An 18,049-nucleotide genomic window follows, 5' to 3' on the forward strand; every position below is an offset into this window, starting at 1 on the left:
CTGAAATGCTTCCAGGAGCATCAAGATCGTTGTTTCCATAGCTGTTATGTATCAGGAAAGATCATAGGCAGACAGTATCCCAGGCACAGGTAAGAAAGATGGCAGAATTAACATATCCAGGTCTTTTTCACACACAAGCACACACCCTGAAATAAGCCAGAATGCCAATTGTGTTTATTATACTATAGTATAAACAGCAATCACGAAGCTAATGGAAGTAACAAAGCACCCCTGCCTGAAGGGTCTTCTCCAGACTATAACATATCAGAGGAAAGATAAAAGCAGAAGCTTAAGACACAGTGGAAGAAAAGCCCTCCCCAAACACAAAGTCCAGCACTGAGCCCTAATACGCAGAAGCATTTCACTCCCCAGAGCACTGTCTTTCTATGACATGGTTTCACATCCCAGCTCCAAAGTGTCCTCCCAAAAGCACTCTGGGAGGAAGCAGAGAGATACAGTCTCTGACTGTATCTGTTCAGCTTCAGCAATGCAGGAGGGTTTCACAGTCCCTGCCTGCAGTCACAACAGGCAGGGACTCCAAAGGAAAAGGGCACATGTATTTCACCTCAGAACAGGAACTCTGCTGCTGAAAGCCTACAAACACCATTGGCCATCTCCTTCTCCCCCAAACCTAAAACATACTAAGCAACAGGCCAGTACTTCACACCCCTGAGCTCAGAATGTTGTTGGCTGCAGTCATCCAACAAAAGATGTTAAGAACAGGGCTGCATCTTAAACTCAACCATCACAAAGAAGCAGAAAGGATGTTCCTCCATCCATGCACAAAGACAGGAACCTGTCCTTCAAAAAGCCAAAGTTCCCCACTTCATACACAAGGCAGTAGCGTAAGTGGCCCTAAGCCTGTATCCTCCATGCAGCAGAGCAGGACTTAGCTACCCCAAGTTGAGGTAGACTGATGTTTCCCCCCCCTTCCATACCCATCCCAATAAAGGCTGAGGTCTTGCAGGAGCAGTGCCCTAAACTTCCAGACTACCCTGTGCAAGATGGAGAGATGACTTTTGTTCCTGCAGAAGAAGTAAGCCTGCCTTGCAGAACAGACCCTGGTTAAAATGCAGAGCAGGAACGGGGAGCAGAGAGGCTTCCTGTTCACTCAGCACTCCCCAGAGAGTGCCGCTGGTCCCAGCTCTGAGAACAACTGGTCCAAACACCAGCTCATTAAATGCACCAAAGACCCTGAGGGCTGGCAGTGCATCCTCAACTCTCCTCTACCTCATCTCCAACTGTCCTTCAGAAGAAGGAATCAGCAAAGGCACATCCAATCCCAGGGACACATGTTTGGTGAGTTTCAAGAGTGCCTCAAGGAGCTTCAGAAGAACATCCAGCTTCTACAATTAGGTTTGAACTGCACATTGAGCTGGGCACTGCTGCAAGATGAGGACATTTTCAGTCATGCTCAGCAACAAAGATTAGCAGGTTTGATGGAACAGAGTACTGAGAGTAAGGGGCCCATTTTTTCCTACTGCCCATTCTGACACCACATTAAACACTCCTCCACAAAAAGATGGGAAATTAATACAAAATTCTTTCTTGACATCACATGAGCACCTGGGACTAAGTTAGTTGAGGCAGGGCCTCAGTCTTCTTGCAAATCAAGTGAAGGGCAGAATATACACAACGTACTGAGTTTCCATGAACAATGTATGACATTTTAAAAAACAGACCTTTTTTCCTGTGCACTCAGTACTACTAAATGCTGCCTTGTCCTTTGCAAAGCATACAAGGTTAGAAGCAAAACAAGGTCTTCACCCACACTTGGTGTTACACTGGTAGCGCAAGATGCCTTGCTACTCCTCTTCCCACACCTGGGGATATTCCACGAATACCCCACTGCTTCCATCCATTCCATGTCACACTCTAATAAAGAAAACCAGTTTAGTGCTGTTACTCCCACTTCCCAGTGCTTGGGCCACCAAGGAGGCACCACAAACGAGAGCGAACAACATGCAACTGCTCTGTTTGCATGTCCTGAGACTGGCTCTGCACACTTGTGCCTGAAGAAGCAGCACATTGCAAAAGCATTATTTTTCCAGTGGCAAGCTGGATGGGAAAAGTGCCAGCCACTAGCTGTAACCCTTTTGTCATGCCAATTGCTGGCTGCTATGAGGATGTATGTTAGATACCTCCATAGAAAAGATCTCTGCATCTCATCCTTCCAGATGGAGGAGGAATGATTCATACACACATAAGCAATGCTAGGATGATGGCTGAAAACATTTTCTTTCTGTTTTGTGTTACAGACATGCTCAGGGGCCTTCATTGCAGCAGAAACTGAACTGAAGACGATGACACTTTCTGCCCCAAGGAATACACATGCAAAACCCCAATGCTACTTCTCCCTGGCCTTGTCAAGCATCATGTTGCATGCAGACACCTCATGTGCCTCATTCCCCTGCTTTCCCATTTCCACAGCATTTCTCTGCACAGAACATGACAGAATAACTCCACTTACACAGCTGTCACATCACACAATGACAAATACAGGGGAAGGCATCCAAGAGATGGATCAAGTGTCGAGAGCTCTAAACTGACCAAGGACTGACTTGTAATGCAGAAGCAAAGCAAAGGATCTCTTTCCTTTCCAGACACACCAGGGACCAAAACTCACACATTTATTAGGCCTAGATGGCTGATAAATGCAGAATGGATGGAAGGCCCAGCAGTCAGAGCACTTGCCTGCATGATGCCTGTTTTCTTCTTGGAGGCCAATTCAGGTATCCTCCTCCCCACCTCACCTGCACAGCACCTTTGCCACACACTCACATGCCTCTCAAGGGCCCTGCACCCTGTGAATGTCATTCTGTATCTCAGTACTAACCTGTAAATTCCCACCTATTTACTTTCCTCCGGCCTCTCTCATATTTGTGAAGTCTTTGGAGCAGAGATTATCCGTAAGAACCTGGAATATCCTGAGTTCTAGTGCAAGTAAACCAACAAACAGCAATGCATAAGCATGCAATATGTATATTAAGCCAAGCATACAGCAGTTATCTCTGACAACAAAAGTGAGGCCAGTAGCTTCTTCCCCTACAGTGACAGAAAATTTGCACTTTGGGGTACATCCACTGACCAGGAAAACCTTCAGATTTGCCTTCTCTGGCACCCACTTCCTCCTTCCCCCAGCACATTATCCATTTCTGAAATCCATGCCCCACTTTTTATTATAAATTATTCTAATGGGTTTTGTGGCATGGCAGAAATCCAGCAGAGCCTTCAGAAATACGCATGCACACACTGGCTATGCAACAACTTCATTTTATAGGGCTTTCACAACAGCCTGGTGCAAAGTCTATAGGGATTTGGCAACCTTTCCTAGCAGCAGCCCCATGGTGGTGACCCTTTCCTAAAGGGTGCTAGATGGATGCATTCACCTGCAGTATTCCTCTCTTTGTAGAAGAGGGATTTTTCCTTAATGCCTCATTAAAGACAGGGAAAAGTGTTCAAGTGGGAATTTTCCCTCCACTGTTTTTCAGGTTGAAGAAGTGAGACTTGGGGATGACAAAAGGGTGAGAGAAAACATCTGCAGTCCAATGCAGACCTTTCTCACCTTAACCTTCTTCCGAATGGAAAGATATAAGATAGGCTGGGTTATAGCTCCAGCTCCTTCAGAAACAGGGTTCAAGCAGGGAAGAAAGGGAAAGATAAAAGGAAAAATGAAACCACAGAAAAGCCCCCGAGATAATAAGGATTTTCAGCTTTTTGGGGTAGCACAGGCTACTTCTTTAGCTCTTGAAAGAAGCCCTGTGCAGTTTGTTCACTCATCCTCTAACAGCTCCAGAAGGAGCTATGGCTTTCCCATAAAACTAGTAAGAAGATCTGATTCCCACAGTGAGGAAGGAGAATAAGAAGAGCCCACAACAACAAGCAATTTAAACACAGAGCGCTACCATCTTGTTAAATAATACGTTAAGAGCTCATCTGCAAGCCTGTCTTGGCCAATGAGGGACATAAATCAGGAAGATACAGTAATACTCACTAGCATGCAATTAGTCACTGCTGTTAGCATTTTAACTCTGGATTTCTTGGATTAAAACATTTCAAACACTGTTGTTTTATAGGAGTGATAGGATAGCTGTCCAAGCACCACAACCAAATTATGCCACCAGGACATTCGGGCAATGGATTATCACAGCAAAGGAAATGGATTATCACAGCTTTTATTCTGAACAAGGGAAGAGTATCTCATTTTGAACACGGCAGAGGGGAGAGTAGAAGACTATACCTGAGGGGTTTTAATTTTATTCCCTGCCCCTTTTGGACTTTCTGAGGTGGAAATGCCACAAAAATCTGCCAATGTGAAAAGACAGACACTGCCTTTCCCTAGAATTTGCACTGAAATATCTGAAAAGAGGGAATAAATCAGCCTCTTTGGATTGTCTGAATGCTGGAAGGATGCCCTGTTCCTGGGCATTCTCCCACTGCGTATCTGGCTGCTACCTCTTCCACTTTCTATCAGGCAATAATCATCACCACCACAAGGCCTAGAGACTTCGGCTCTGTTCAGGAACTTTACTATCACATATGCTCATTCTCACAGGAAGGAGGGCTGCTCACCTTCAAATCCTTCAAATTAGCAGGTTCAGCAAAGAATTCGTGTTATTCCTTTAAAAATGTTTAATAGTTTGAAGGTTCTCCTAAAAAGGCTGCACCTTTTATCTTTACATCACCACAGAAAATCCATCTCATTTTATACCTTCGTTCTCACACTGCATCACAAACCAAATGTTAGCTTTTTTAACGCCACAAACCTTGTTTGTTTTTTTTTGTAAAGAGTATTTTGGTACCTTCAGCACATACAGACATACTTTTTGGTGCATGGTATTCAAGAAGCCCTGATTCTGACCTCAATTTCTTTGGCAACAGCCAAACATCCAGCACAGGATGAGGGAAAACCCAGTAAGTCTTTATAACATCCCTGCGATGCAGTCTGAGAGGTCAAGAGTAGCCATGATATACTGAAGACAAGACTAAAACAGAGAAGACACACAAAAAATAGAACAAGAAGAACATATATATACACATATATATACATATATATATAAAACCGAGCTCCACAAAGCATAGAATCAGCAAACCTCCTGCTTTGCTACAGCACAGGGCACGTGCCTGAAGCTGATGACACCTGGGTATTATTTCTGGCTGTGGTCCTGACTCCTTCAGGATGACTGCTCCAACTCATGTCACACCTCCAACAGGCTCTCCCTTCACATTTTCCTTCTGGACTATGGGTCAGCAATGGTGAACCTTTTCTTTGCCAAGGGCAAAGAACACTAAATATTACTGGCATCTCATTCCTCAACATGACAGCAGCACAACCACTCACCATACCAAAACCAAGAAGTGTGGGCCACAAAAATCAGGAGCTGGATCCCCCAGATTTCACATTCCCACTGTAGCTTTTTAAGGAACGCTCGGTTGCTATTTATTTGTACCCTGCATAGAGAAGTGTTATTTGGAGCTGTTAATGTGATTCTATAAGCAAGCATCAACACTGGTACTTGATTAAAACTAGAAAGAACAATAAATGGGGAGAAAATTGGCTGGAAAGAAGTGGAGAATCAAAACTAACAGAAAAGGAATTCAGCGGGACAGAAAGAAGGAAAGCAGATGATCAAAAGACTATTAGAAAAAAGAAAACCAAAAAGGATAACCAAGAGTGACAAAGGCATCCACAGGAGTATCTGTTGAACAACTTCATTTCAACATAAACTAGGGTGCATTTTGTTTTGGTTGTTTTGTTGGTTGTTTTCTTTTTTAAAATGAGAATGTTGAATTTGGATAATCAAACAGCAGTATTTTATTTTGCCCCACAGCAAAGATATGAATATAGGCTTTTAAACCTTGAAGAGGAAGAAATCAAGCTCTCAACGCACTTGTTCTCAGAACTAATGCTTTAACCACATCAGTAACAGCTTAGGAAAGGACAGCAAAGTGACTACAATGCCTTCTCTATCTAGGAGCTGGTTTTTTCAGAGTCACCATTACTGCTGTAATTTTGCAGTTATGAAAGACTTTATCCTCATCATTTCTTGGGTTCTTCCCTGTTTCACACAACAGGAGCTAAAAAGGGTTTGTGTTCAGCTGAGAGCTCTTCATCCCCCGTTTTTCTTCCCTCCACCCCACTCCCACTCCCCCTGTGTTTTTAAACTTAACTGGACACCCATGGCAATGCTGAGATAGGAAGCACTGTGGATCACTACAACTAGAGGCAAGTATTTTAGAGAATGGGGAGTTCACTTGCACACTGTCACTCCAACTCCCCCACCCTTCCTGTGACTTCACCTGCTCATAATCATTAGAAAGCGGAATGTCATTTCTAAGCTGTAGCTGAGCACTAAAAGCTTAGACATTGGCCTTCACTGGCTCTAGAGATTAACAGAAACAATAAGGCATAGGGAAAACACACACATAATTTTGCCAGTCTCTCAGTAAAAAAGGTTTGGGTTACCAAAGAGATAAGAGGGAGGCTGTCCATTTTATCTGTGCAGCCGGAGCAGCGAGTTTACATTCACTGGAACCACGCCCCCATCAGAATTCCCTCTGAAATGTCAACACGAGCCATATTATTAATTTTCCAAGTTGCTGACCTTTACTGTTGCTTGCATCATAAATCCAGCATTCTGAACTGTTTCTATTAATACAAGAACATGCTCCGCACGCCTCACTGTATCTGCACTCTGTACATACGCTGCTCACATGTCACAAAACAGATGCTCCCTACAGTGTCCCTGGAGAAGCTTCTGAGTTGGACCTTCCTAGCTCCATAAAGTCCACTGGACTGCCATTAGTTATGCTGCCCACCACTAAGGCAGACAGGTTTCCCCAAAGCTCTTAGTGTATCTTTACTTGAATAAAATGTTTCAGAGTATTTTATCAAGGGTCGTAGCATACAGATGTATTAACACAAAAGAATTTTATTATGAACTGAAGTTTAATTTCAGTGAGGAAGAAGAAAAAACAAAAGTCCTTGGGTTAGATAACAGCCATTCCCGTTTACTGTTCCTCCCAATTAAAATGTTTTATATAGATGATCAGAACTTAATGCATCATACATGTTACACAGTACTCAACATAAGGCTGTCGATCTGTCATTTCTCTGTAGGCACTTAATGTGATGAATGATCTGGTTACTTGTCTTTCTGGTATAAAAGCAGGAGAAGCTTTGAGACAAAGAAATAAAGGCCAATGGATATTACAGATCTTACAGTGATTAATATCAGCCCTCCTGACTCACATCTCTGAAAACAGTTAAAGTCACTATTTCTCTTTCATTTTTTTTACCGTGGATTTCAGTGCATCTCATCAGAACTCTCCAAACACTTGAGGTAATCTAATTTAAAGCAGAAGCAGGGATGTCAGGAACATACAGCATTAGGGCTACAACGCCACACCAGCATGTCATAAGAAAAAATAAGTGACCTTCACTCTTGCCTCTACTGACAAACAGACACCATTGAAGCCACTTGCAGGCCAGGATGTTAGTGTGATTTCTGAAAGACAATCTAATAAATAAGGATTTAAAAGAGTTAAAAAAGAAAAAACCCTGACTACTTACTGTCTGAACTGAAAAACGTGCCTTTCCAAATCAACTAATGGTTTGGCAAGCCTACATGAAAAGCAGACAAACAAACAGCATCTTTTCCTTTTAACATGGAATCTGCAATAAGAAATCAGCATTTTATTGATTTCCATAATGCCATCTCTACAGCTTAACAAACTCACTCAGCTGCTAATGCTAATTCACTGATGCTATGGAGCCTTCCGTATAATTATACACCCTCCACTCCGCTGAGCCCCAGGGCACTGTTTCTAACTTTCCAGAGGACCACTGCACTGAAAGCAGAAACAAAAAAAAAAACCCTTTCATTACCCAAAGCAAACTGCAAACCAAATTTTGCTTATTTAAATGGGAAATTAGAGACACTTCATTTTTAAGACAGGGAATAATCTGCTAGTCTGCATCTATTTTTGGATTCAGTATCATGACAGCAAATTCTCATTTAAACTCTCCCCACCCCTATTTTTTTCTTCCCGAGACTATATAACAATATAGCATATAAATATTGCAACAATTACAATTTCTATGAAGAGATTCTAATGTCCTTCTCAGCTCACAATTGTTTCAAGGGGGCGATTCCAAATCAGACATGGAGACTTTCGTGAATGTCACTATAACTGACATTATAAAATGTTACCATTGCTATAGGGAATATGTATATTTCAAAAATATTTCAATAGGTTTGTCATTTTAAAAATAACCAACACCTGGAACACCTTTTAAATCAAATTAAAGGAAGATATCTTCTCTAAGTCTAGAATCTGAAATGTCGTGAATAATTAATGACAAACACTGTTATTTTTCTCCATTTCTCAACCATATTCAGCAGTCCGCAACCAAGCAGACAGCTCCAGCATACTTCAGTGAGAGTTTTGCTCAATCAGGGACTGCAGAATCTGGCCCAATTAATCTAGTACTGCCTATCTGGAAAGAATGTGGTGGAACTCTGCAGTGTAAACACCCTCCCAGAACGCCTGTACCTAATTCTCTTTCTTGCTCCCCGTTTACCCTGCCTTGATGTTTCAGATCCAACCGTACTGTATTCACCATCTCCATCAAGAGTCAATGCACCATTTGAGCTAAAAACAGCTTAATTTTGCTATGCTTTCCCATGCGTGTATTAATTTGGAACCAGTTAATGTATTTTGTCTGAGAATGGTGAAATGTCTGGATTTTTGTTCACCAAACAAGCTGACAGTATCAATATGGATTTAGAGAGCCTCTAAAAACAATTTAGTTTTCATAATTAATGTTAATTACAATAACATCTCAATCAGTGACACAAAAGCTTAGCTATGAATACAGTCATAGGAGGAAGTGAAAACATGAAACAAACATGAAAGAAATGTGTCTTGCTCTGGAAGAGTATCAAGCAAACTTTCAAGAGATTTATAAATAAGATCATGAAGGCAGAAGTCAGCTGTGCTTTGTTAGACATATTTTCTTTACAGGCTGCTTAGTCCAGAGCTTTCTTCTGAGATTGTAATAAGACAGTGGATTTGAGCTGTGGACATACCAGGTAATATTATCATTTTACAACTTCACATCCAGCCATTATCAACTGCTTTAAAGAAAAACAACTGAGGGCCTGATCCTGCTGCCAGTGATTTCAATAGAAAACATTTAAACAATTCAATGTGAATTGTTTGGGGGGGTCTGGAGGAGGGGAAGAAAAAAAACCCCAAAACAACTCCAAGTCAAACACAACACGTAGGTATGGATTCCCTCAGGCACAGAGGAATTTCAGGACAAGAATGAGTTTTTCAACTATTTTTTTCCTACTTTCCATAGCAACAAGGGAAAGCTAAACACACAGAAAACTTACCTGTTTCACTGGTAGCACATAAGCCTTAAACGGGGAGGGGGTTGGTACGGTCACTTAATAGAGCACCTTTACATTTAGTCCTCAGAAGTTTCCTTCGCCACCCAAGAAAAGTAGTTATCCAATATATTCTTATTTCAAGGGAAGGGGGAAAATAAAAAAGAGTTATGAAAAAATAAGCACCACTCTACCTCACCCGGACCGGTACTGTTGTACACAAGTAGTCATACGAGCATCGAAGGGAGTACTTGCGCAGTAAAGTACCACTCAGCATGAGTAAGGGTGGCGTAATTGGGTCTGATGAGAGAAGGAATCAGAGCTTGTCACGTCACTACTATAGGGGCCTTCTAAAATCATGGGTTTCTTGATTACTTTTCACATTAATGCAAATTCACTCCATTAAAGTTAATGAAGTTACACCGTTGCTAAACTAGTACCAGAGGAGAAAGCACGCCCACTTCATATTGATTTAAGAGACCACAGCTCAAGGACCCGCCCCCCCCCCCCAAGAAAAAAAGGGCAAAATAACAATTTAATAAGTTTTCAGGTTACATTGGCCAAGTTACTCTTTGGGATAACGACTGATTTTCTGTTTGGTATCAGTCTCAGGGATGATTTTTTTTGTTTCCTCCCTCTCTTTGTAGATAGAAAGAAGACAAGATGTGTTGAAGGCTTCATTTCCTCTAGAAATTTGCTGATCTTAAGCATACTTAAGACTAGACTTAAGTAGTCACTGACTAAAGCCGTATTTACTACTTCTTATTTACAAGAGTGCTTGCCTTGAAAAAAGAAACTTTACGTGGAGGATTCTCAGAACGATGTTGGCCTTTCCTCTTAACAAAAGTTCAGCAGATTTATTTTTCAGATAACCGAGAAAGATGATTTTTGGAGCACTGTGAGGTTTGGTAAGCCTTCAATTCAGCAATTAGTTTCCATATGATATGAATTACAAAAGATCGAGCAATTAATATTAATAACTAAACCAGGCAAAGTACTGAGGCTTCAGATGCACTGTGTATGGAAACGCTGCTGGGGTTTTCCATGTATCTACTGTATTTTAGCTACTCAAAACGTATGGCACACGACGAATGCACACCACATTCACGTTGCTAAAAATACATTAAGGAGGGGAAAAAGAAATAAAAATCGATAGCAATGAAACAGAGACATAACCATTTTACATTGAGCTCTCCCCGCACCAATCCAAGCCACCAAAACTGCGGATTTCACCCTACAACACCCGCATTTTCCTGCCACGCCAAGTCAAGCCTAGGTAACAGCGAAGCATCCAGGCACGGCAGGGTGGGGAGGAGGATGGTGCACCTGAAATAAGAAAGGTGGGTTTCCCTGGTTTTCCATTAGGACAGTATCCAGAGCCTGGGCTGGAGGGATCTGCTCGACCCGGGCAGCTTTCGGGAGCCCCTTACCCTTCCTATCAACCTTTGCCACAGCCTCAACCGCAGTTTCAAGCAGGAGTGGGGGAAATAAAACAGAAATTACAGACAAACGTGTCACCGGCAGCATGACATGCATTTGTAGGTGGCAACGACGCCGGGTTTTTTATATATATATATATATATATATTTAATGTCCCCTTTTTCCCCCAGTCCGAGGAGGAAAGTGCCTCCGCGGCCACTGCCAGGCTGCGCTGAGGCGAATGCCCCCAACTTTCAAACAGTTGGCAGCCAGGTGAGACAGCCGGCCCGCAACCGCGCTCCCCCCGCCCGCCTCCCCGCACAACCGGCGGCTGCCCCGGCCCCTCGCCCACCCCTTACCCCCGCTTCCCTCCCATCCCAGCAGGCAGAAAGGAGCGAGCCCGGGAAGGCCGTGCCCGGCACTCACCCGCTCCGGGGGGCTCCTCGGCGAGCGCCGTTGAGGACTGTTGAGGGAGGCGGTGAGGGGAGCGGGGGGCGACCGGGGGTCAGAGGTTGGGGGGGGGGGGGGAGAACGCACGGGTGAGGAATGTGAACCGGAGAGGAGGGAATCAGTGGGCTCGCCCATGGGCTGCCTGTGGAGCGGGGCGGTCGGGCGGGAGATGTCCGGGGCGGAGAGCGGCTCGCCCCCGGGCAGCGCGGAGCAGCCAAGGTCGTTTCCCGCGGGAGGAAGGAGATGGGAGCTGGGGCCTGCTCCGGGGGAAGCCGGGGCGGCCCCGCTGGCACCGGGCGGGGAAGGGCTGGCCGCGTGCCGGGTGGGAGGTGAAGAGCCAGGAGGAGACAGGGAAGGGGGGTCTGGATGCAGCCAGCTCGCTGTGAGAGCCTCGGCTTCCGCAGAGCAGCCCGGGCTTTGGAAGTGGGACGTTGGGTTTTGCTGGTGTTTGACAGGTGTCGTGGCTCAGAGTCTGAATATTGCCACTTCCTCCCCCCATCTTTTCTTATTTCTTTATTCTGACACGTTTTTAGAGAACAAAGTGCATTTCGGGTTCAGGCGTGTTGTCAGAAATTGACCAGATGAATGAAAGAATAAAAGTAATAGCTCTGACAGCCACGTTACAAAGCGGAATGGCTCTTGTGCTGCTGGGGGCAATTGACAGGAACGGTATCAGTGGTGTGAAAAAGCTACGCTGTTTTCACAAATGATTAATATTGGATGAATTTATTTTGGGTAGAGTGAGGAAGTAGTGCCCACTAGGAGTTTCCAACAAATACTGGAGCCTTACCAAAAACTTAATCCCGGTGAAGGAAATGAGGTGGTCAAATTGTGTTTCACCCCTTCATCTCTACACACAAACTAGGACCTGTGGGGTTTTGGGGTGTTTTTTTTTCAGTAAAAGCATAAAATACCTGATAAACTGGTGTAAGTTAATGAAGCAGTGCTATCAGAATAAGGGACTACATTGGCATTCTCCCAGGCTCCAAAAATAAACAGTTTTGTTTGCTTTAAAAACTTGTTCCCTGGACAGAGCGATATAAATACAGATTTTTCTTAGTTTGGCATCCGCAGTAATTGAAGAGCTGAAAAACTACAACCTGCAATAATTTGTTGGGTTTCTCTTTAGAAATAATGGGGCTAATTGCAATTTTTTTCCGGCTTGCTTTTATTGAGATCCAGGTTGCTGAAGAGAAGATTTCAGTTACTCATTTGAAGCAGGAATGGTAAATCACACCCAAAAAAAAGCCCTTCAGAGTTGCCTTTTGGCATCTAAGGCATCATCCTGCCAGCTGCCCTATAGTCTGTAGCGTCTTGCAAGAAAGCCAGGGTGGGCACTACTCACATTGCTCCAATATGAAAGGAAGAAAAGTAAGACCAGCAAGGTTATCATGTCAGGAGAAAAAGGAAGAAGGTAAAAAAGCCCCAAACATAAAGTGGTGGTAGACAGATTTAGTAGCGTAGGAGTGGGTTATTTCTTTCATCAAAGAGCAGAAGAGGGGTCTTATTTGTTCTTGAACATCTCACACTGGCATACAGTGAATGTTAAGAAATTAGCTGCAATACGCTACAGTTTTACCCCTGACCACTGTGAAAGATACCTGGCTTAATGCCTTGGGGTTTCTCCTGCCTTCATGGTGTGGAGGGTCCAGGAAGTTTCTTACATGCAGAATTCCTTGGGCAGGGGACTATTATCCAACAGCTTCATAAAGCCATTAATCCTTCATATCTAAGATAATATTGAGAAAATAAAGTCATTTAGTTACCCCATCTTCCCTGTTTCTTCAGTCTGATTTGGAAGCATCTGAAGCCTTCTCCACCCTGACTGGCAAGTTCAGAAAACTCTAAGGATTTGTTGACTAATATTTCCTTTCCTGTTGGAATCTGCTGAGCTCTGCTATTGCAAATGCTGCTGCTTTAACTGCGCTTGGATGAGAATAAACCAAATCCACTCTATTGTTCTTCTGTTGCTCTTTATTTTACACATACTGCGTTTTGCTGCTCTTCTGAGTGATTGGCAGCGTGCATTAAAATGTATGAATACGAACATGCATTTTGTTTGCCACAGACTATTTCTATTGAAACCCAAGACTCTTACCTTGGCATAAGGGATTCATTTCAGCTAATCATTGGGAATAATAAACGACTTTTGTAAGTGATCTCTGTATTTGAATTGATAGCAAGTGCAGAGAATTTAAGGTCTGTCATTAAGTAAGAGGTTAGAATTCTTGCAAGGTTCTGCAACCCTCAGCAGTGCTCACATGCTGATTTGTGCTTCTGAATGCTGCACAAATGAGGGATGTGCATCAGATTCTGGGCAATTTGGCAAATAAAATGAAGAGCAGAGCATTTACCATTGAATGGTAGAGACATAAATATATATATATATATATATCTTTAAAGAACTGAGAGGGGTGGGAATTTCCAGGGTAGATGATTGTCTTTTTGTAGTTGTATCTTCTTTAACAGCAATATTCTAACGGAATTGAGACAGGAATCGAGCTCATGAATTTGGGCACAATTGCTTCTGGAGGGTGAAAGTCTATAAGCAATCATCCTGCTCTGCTGCTACAACCTACTACAGGGGCTTCACGCGCACGCTCCCAGAGACAGCGGCCAAGGTAATATTTCATATCATCACAGTACTGCAGCTTTCCCAATATACAGCAGTTTTTCTTCAGGGCCAGTGCTGGCAAGGAAGCAATTATATGAAGATCTTGGCTTTTACATTTAAAATCTCAATTTTGCAGTTACAGAGAGAAGTTTGAAAATGCAGCCACTGCCGAAGGTGATTTCTGTCCGAGGTGGTTTATTTTGGGGTTTTGCAAGTTGGGTTCTTTAAGGTCATTTGTTTAGGAGTGTGTTTCCTTCAGTTGAGCTGAGCCGAGCTAGTCCTCAGACCAGGTTTAGAAACTGCAGCATTTCTACTGAACTGCTTGCAATTAAACTAGTGCTGCTTAGATAGGGATCAGCTCAGCAGGGATATGTGTTGTCCCTGGCTTGGAAATTCGGTAGCTCACCCTCTGTAATTTGTGTGTGTTACAAAACTCTGAAGAAAGGTTGCGCATCTTGGCTTTGGCTCTGGCTTTACCTGAAGGTTTCCACAGATGCTGCTACAGAAGTTATTAGAAAGAGCCAAACCACAAAACCCAAAGTAAAAGGAGCTCTGGCAACCAGGTCTGCTCAAGGTGCATACTGTACATGTAGACAAGGTGGGTCCCAGAAGCCTGATGCCCCTCTTTCACCCTTGTAAATGCAGAGTAATTCCCCCAAAGCCCAAGAATTTGAGGTTTCAAAGCCCAGATGAAATGAGGGTGTGGCAAGAGGAGCCTGATTCCTCCCTATTGCATGCACATCTCAAGCAGTCAGCAGTCTCTGACCCTGCAGGTACCCTGGTGACACAAACTTTACTTTCAGCTACATCTTCCAGGGAGCATCGGTGGGGTGTATCATGTTGAAGGGAACACCTGCTAAAAAGACTTGTTCTTTTGAGCATTATTGCGATGATTTGGTAGATAGTTTCACACAAAGACCTCCGAGCCTGACTTCCTTACTGCACCATAGCTGTTTACAAAATAAGGTTGTTTAGTTAGTTACTGACCTCGGGGAATACCTCTAAAAACCTGCAAATACTCACTTACATGTGAATAAAAGCAGTGAATTTCCTTCAGCTGTGTTTGCTTTCTGAAAACATTCCAGTCAATTAGATTAGTGGCTAGAAATGTTTATGGAAAGAATTTTAAGCCCATTTTAGAGGGTATTCATGGAAAGCAAAATTTTATCTCAAAAACACAGTCATCTTACCTACCGGTGTTAATTTATGTTCATCGACTCAGGGAATGGAAACCAGTGGTAGATGTCTGATTTGTTCAGGTCCTGTGCCTCTCCTGTTTATCCAGTCTTTTTCTGCTTTGCTGCGCCAGGGATGGAAAATGTACCATTTTATTTGTTCACTTCACACCTTCTGCATTTCCCTCTGAACAGAGGGCTCCTTTCTTGAGCAACAGTGAAAGTAAACCGCTATCACAAAGCAAACTTGGGGCCCTGCAATATAAAACCGCTCCCTGCAATATTTAAATTCCTTTGAAAACCATCCCCTGCCATATGTCTATAAACACTGTCCAGCTGCAACAAGCTTATAGATTCTTGGAGACCATCTGAATTCAGCAGAGAAATAACAATACCGTGTGCTGAGATGGAACCAATTGCCATTTTAAACATTTCACTTAGAACTTCAGATACTTTTTATTGTTTCTCTGTTGGCAGTGGTTAGGTAGAACTGGAACAAAGGTATTACCAGTGTAATATACTTATTTTTCTCAAAGGGTGTTCAGCTTTCTAAATAGTTATATTGAAATTATTTGTTTTATTACAGGACATACAGTATAATTGTGCAGTTTAAAAGACTGAGGTTTGAGTTTAATGTCATTATTGCCATTACACAGGCAGGCTAATGTGTGTGCTCCAGCAGTTTAGCATCATGTTCCCGATCCCTTTACTTCACAAGTGACCAAGAGAGAAGATCCAGAGCTCTTGTTGCAAGAAAACAGACCCTCCTTTACTTAAAGGGGAAAAAAAATAAATCTCTGTAATGGTTTTTATTGCTGAAGTATGCCACTAACATGCGTGCTTGTAAGCTGCGCCTACACCTTTCACCATGCTGCTTCCCTTGGCTGTCCGGTGTCACTGTTCCTGCACAGCACTGCCAAACACCAGCTTTTCATGTAATTTAAAAACTGAAATTACTTCCCTAATACCTTGTAAGCACTCCTGCTCAAACAGCTTTATTGCCTGGTTTACACACATTTCTGATCTAATACCTGAATGGATAATGTGCTGAGTTGCTCGTCTTACTCTTACCAGATGCCATGGGATATTTGTTGTATTAAAATACAACACGGAACACTCTTAAGTCTAAAGTCCAAACCACAGATTAAATGTGTTAATTTATTTATTTTGTCCCTACATTTATTGTCAAAACTAGCAGAACTTTTACACAGGCCTCTCAAATGCCTAAGGGGTATTTGCAAACTGCCACAGCTGAGTGTACTGGAAGCTTTAAGATGACCTGCAGCACCTGGGTACTGCCAGTTGTCATCTGAGTGCAGCTGAGGTGGGCCAAAGCTGTAGGGAGTCTCCTGCTTAGGAATGAAGTGGCAGAACTGGAACACTGAGAAAAATACAATAAATAATAGCAATGAACCAAGCAGAGTTCCTCTGTCAAACACCAAGTGTCAAGTTCTTGTAACAGGGATGTTTTTGTGTGGTCCTTGTGAACAAGGTTTAGTTGTAGGAAATACCTGGTGAGAGCAGAAGGAGATGTCTCTAGCGCCTGCAAGTTCAAAGAGATAAGCATGGAGCAGGGTGCCACACAAAAACAGAGAGGCGAAGTGATTTATTTAAGGGTAAGACTCCACTCTCCCAAGGAGACACCCCTACCCCTCAATTGCTTTATCTCTGCGGTGCTGATGGGGCTGCAACGAATGGAGTCTCCCAGGTAGGGCAATGGTTAATTCAATGAGAAAGTAGAAGGAAAACATCTTGTGACAGATTTAATTCCCACAGTTGTCCTCTCTTACCCATGTTGTAAGCCCAAGGGCCTGCATGCGGGCGGGAGTGCTTCTGTTAGAAATGCTCCTGACAATAAATACTGTGAAAATCAGCATTGTTTTGTTAAAAAAAAAAAAAAAGGATGTGTACCTCCAGTGACCTCTATTTTTCACTTCACTGAAGTGATTGTAAATGGATTTACTTCTCCATCAGTGCCTTTGCTGTGGACACTATTCATGGGTTTTACCTCGCTGCCCATATCCAGGTGTACAGATTTTTTCACTCACATTTCCAAACGCTGCCTTTGCCCCGAGCTGGGGCAGACTGTGCTCCTGCAACAGCGATCCCAAACTTCCTGCTGTGGTTATCCACTCTGAAGGATCATCTGTGATTGACACAATGGTGCTGTTTCATCTGCGGCTCAGCTTGGTCCTCATCAACTCACCCACCAGCCCAGGTGCAAGTCAGGGGCTGGATAGACGCATCAGTGACAAGGGTACTGACCTTCCGTGAGTGACCAGAGAGCTGTAGCGTGGCCCTGTGGTCAGGAGAGCACCAGAAGATGATGTGTGCCAGAATAAGGGTCAGGGCTCAGCCTGCCTATTGGGAAGAGACACACAGGGAAGCGCTTGGCAGGAGCTGGGGACATTTGTTAAGCTCAATAGAGAGGTCTCCCCCGCTCTGGGCTTCATCCAGCCCTGCTGAGGAATAGCCAAGTCAATGCCAGGAACTGGAAAGTGAAACTGCGCAAAAATGGAGAGGGAAAAGAGGAAAAAAAAAGAAGGGGGGAGAGAGAGAAAGAAATCCAGGCTGAAAAGCTGGAGGGGAGAACACCAGAGCAAAAAGCTGGCAAGCTAGAAATGGTTGTTCAGACTGAATGTGCCTGGTGATGTGAATAACAGAGGGGCAGAAACTTTACTGTGCTCGGGAATGTCACGCTTGGACCCACTGGTTTATTTACAGCATTTCTTTGCCCCCCCTCCTGTGCTGAGCTAAAGCCAGTGAGCAAGGCGGAGAGGGAGGGGGGGAGAAAAAGAGAGGCCGAGAGCCTTCTGCGGTCGGCGGGGGCCTATAAATAGCCGGTGAAGTCTTCTAATACCAATCGGGTGCGTCATTATGGCCCTCCCCGGCTCCGCTCGGCAGCAGCCGTGCCAGCAGGAGCGGGAGCTGCAGCAGCACCCGGAGCCGAGCAGCTGGGCTTGGCACGGACCGAGCGGGGAGAGGGAGGCCGGGAG

At 43.8% G+C, this 18,049-nt stretch overlaps 1 protein-coding gene and 1 long non-coding RNA gene across 4 annotated transcripts in view; one reads left to right on the forward strand and one right to left on the reverse strand.

Annotated features, from left to right (window-relative positions):
* Positions 1-11,255, reverse strand: part of SERTAD2 (SERTA domain containing 2) — an 82,144-nt gene extending 70,889 nt beyond the window's left edge. The window contains exons 1-2 of one of the 3 annotated variants that reach the window (XM_057423486.1): positions 7,741-8,211; positions 7,574-7,675 (exon numbers count right to left, since the gene is read on the reverse strand). The gene's annotated coding sequence lies outside the window, so the exon portion shown is untranslated. Of the gene's footprint in view, positions 1-7,573; positions 8,212-11,240 lie in introns of those variants that run through there. The other 2 variants (XM_057423488.1, XM_057423485.1) reach the window with 2 other exon arrangements.
* A 1,218-nt stretch (positions 11,256-12,473) lies between these two features.
* LOC130606883 (uncharacterized) lies at positions 12,474-13,220 on the forward strand. The gene is made up of 2 exons (XR_008974098.1): positions 12,474-12,678; positions 13,053-13,220. It is a non-coding gene; the product is annotated as an uncharacterized LOC130606883 (long non-coding RNA).
* Positions 13,221-18,049: the final 4,829 nt, after the last annotated feature.

This window comes from Pezoporus wallicus, unplaced genomic scaffold (assembly GCF_028554395.1).
Source record: "Pezoporus wallicus isolate ANWC-B61680 ecotype Strahan unplaced genomic scaffold, APGP_CSIRO_Pwel_v1 contig_4191, whole genome shotgun sequence".
In the NCBI taxonomy this organism is placed as follows: Eukaryota; Metazoa; Chordata; class Aves; order Psittaciformes; family Psittacidae; genus Pezoporus; species Pezoporus wallicus.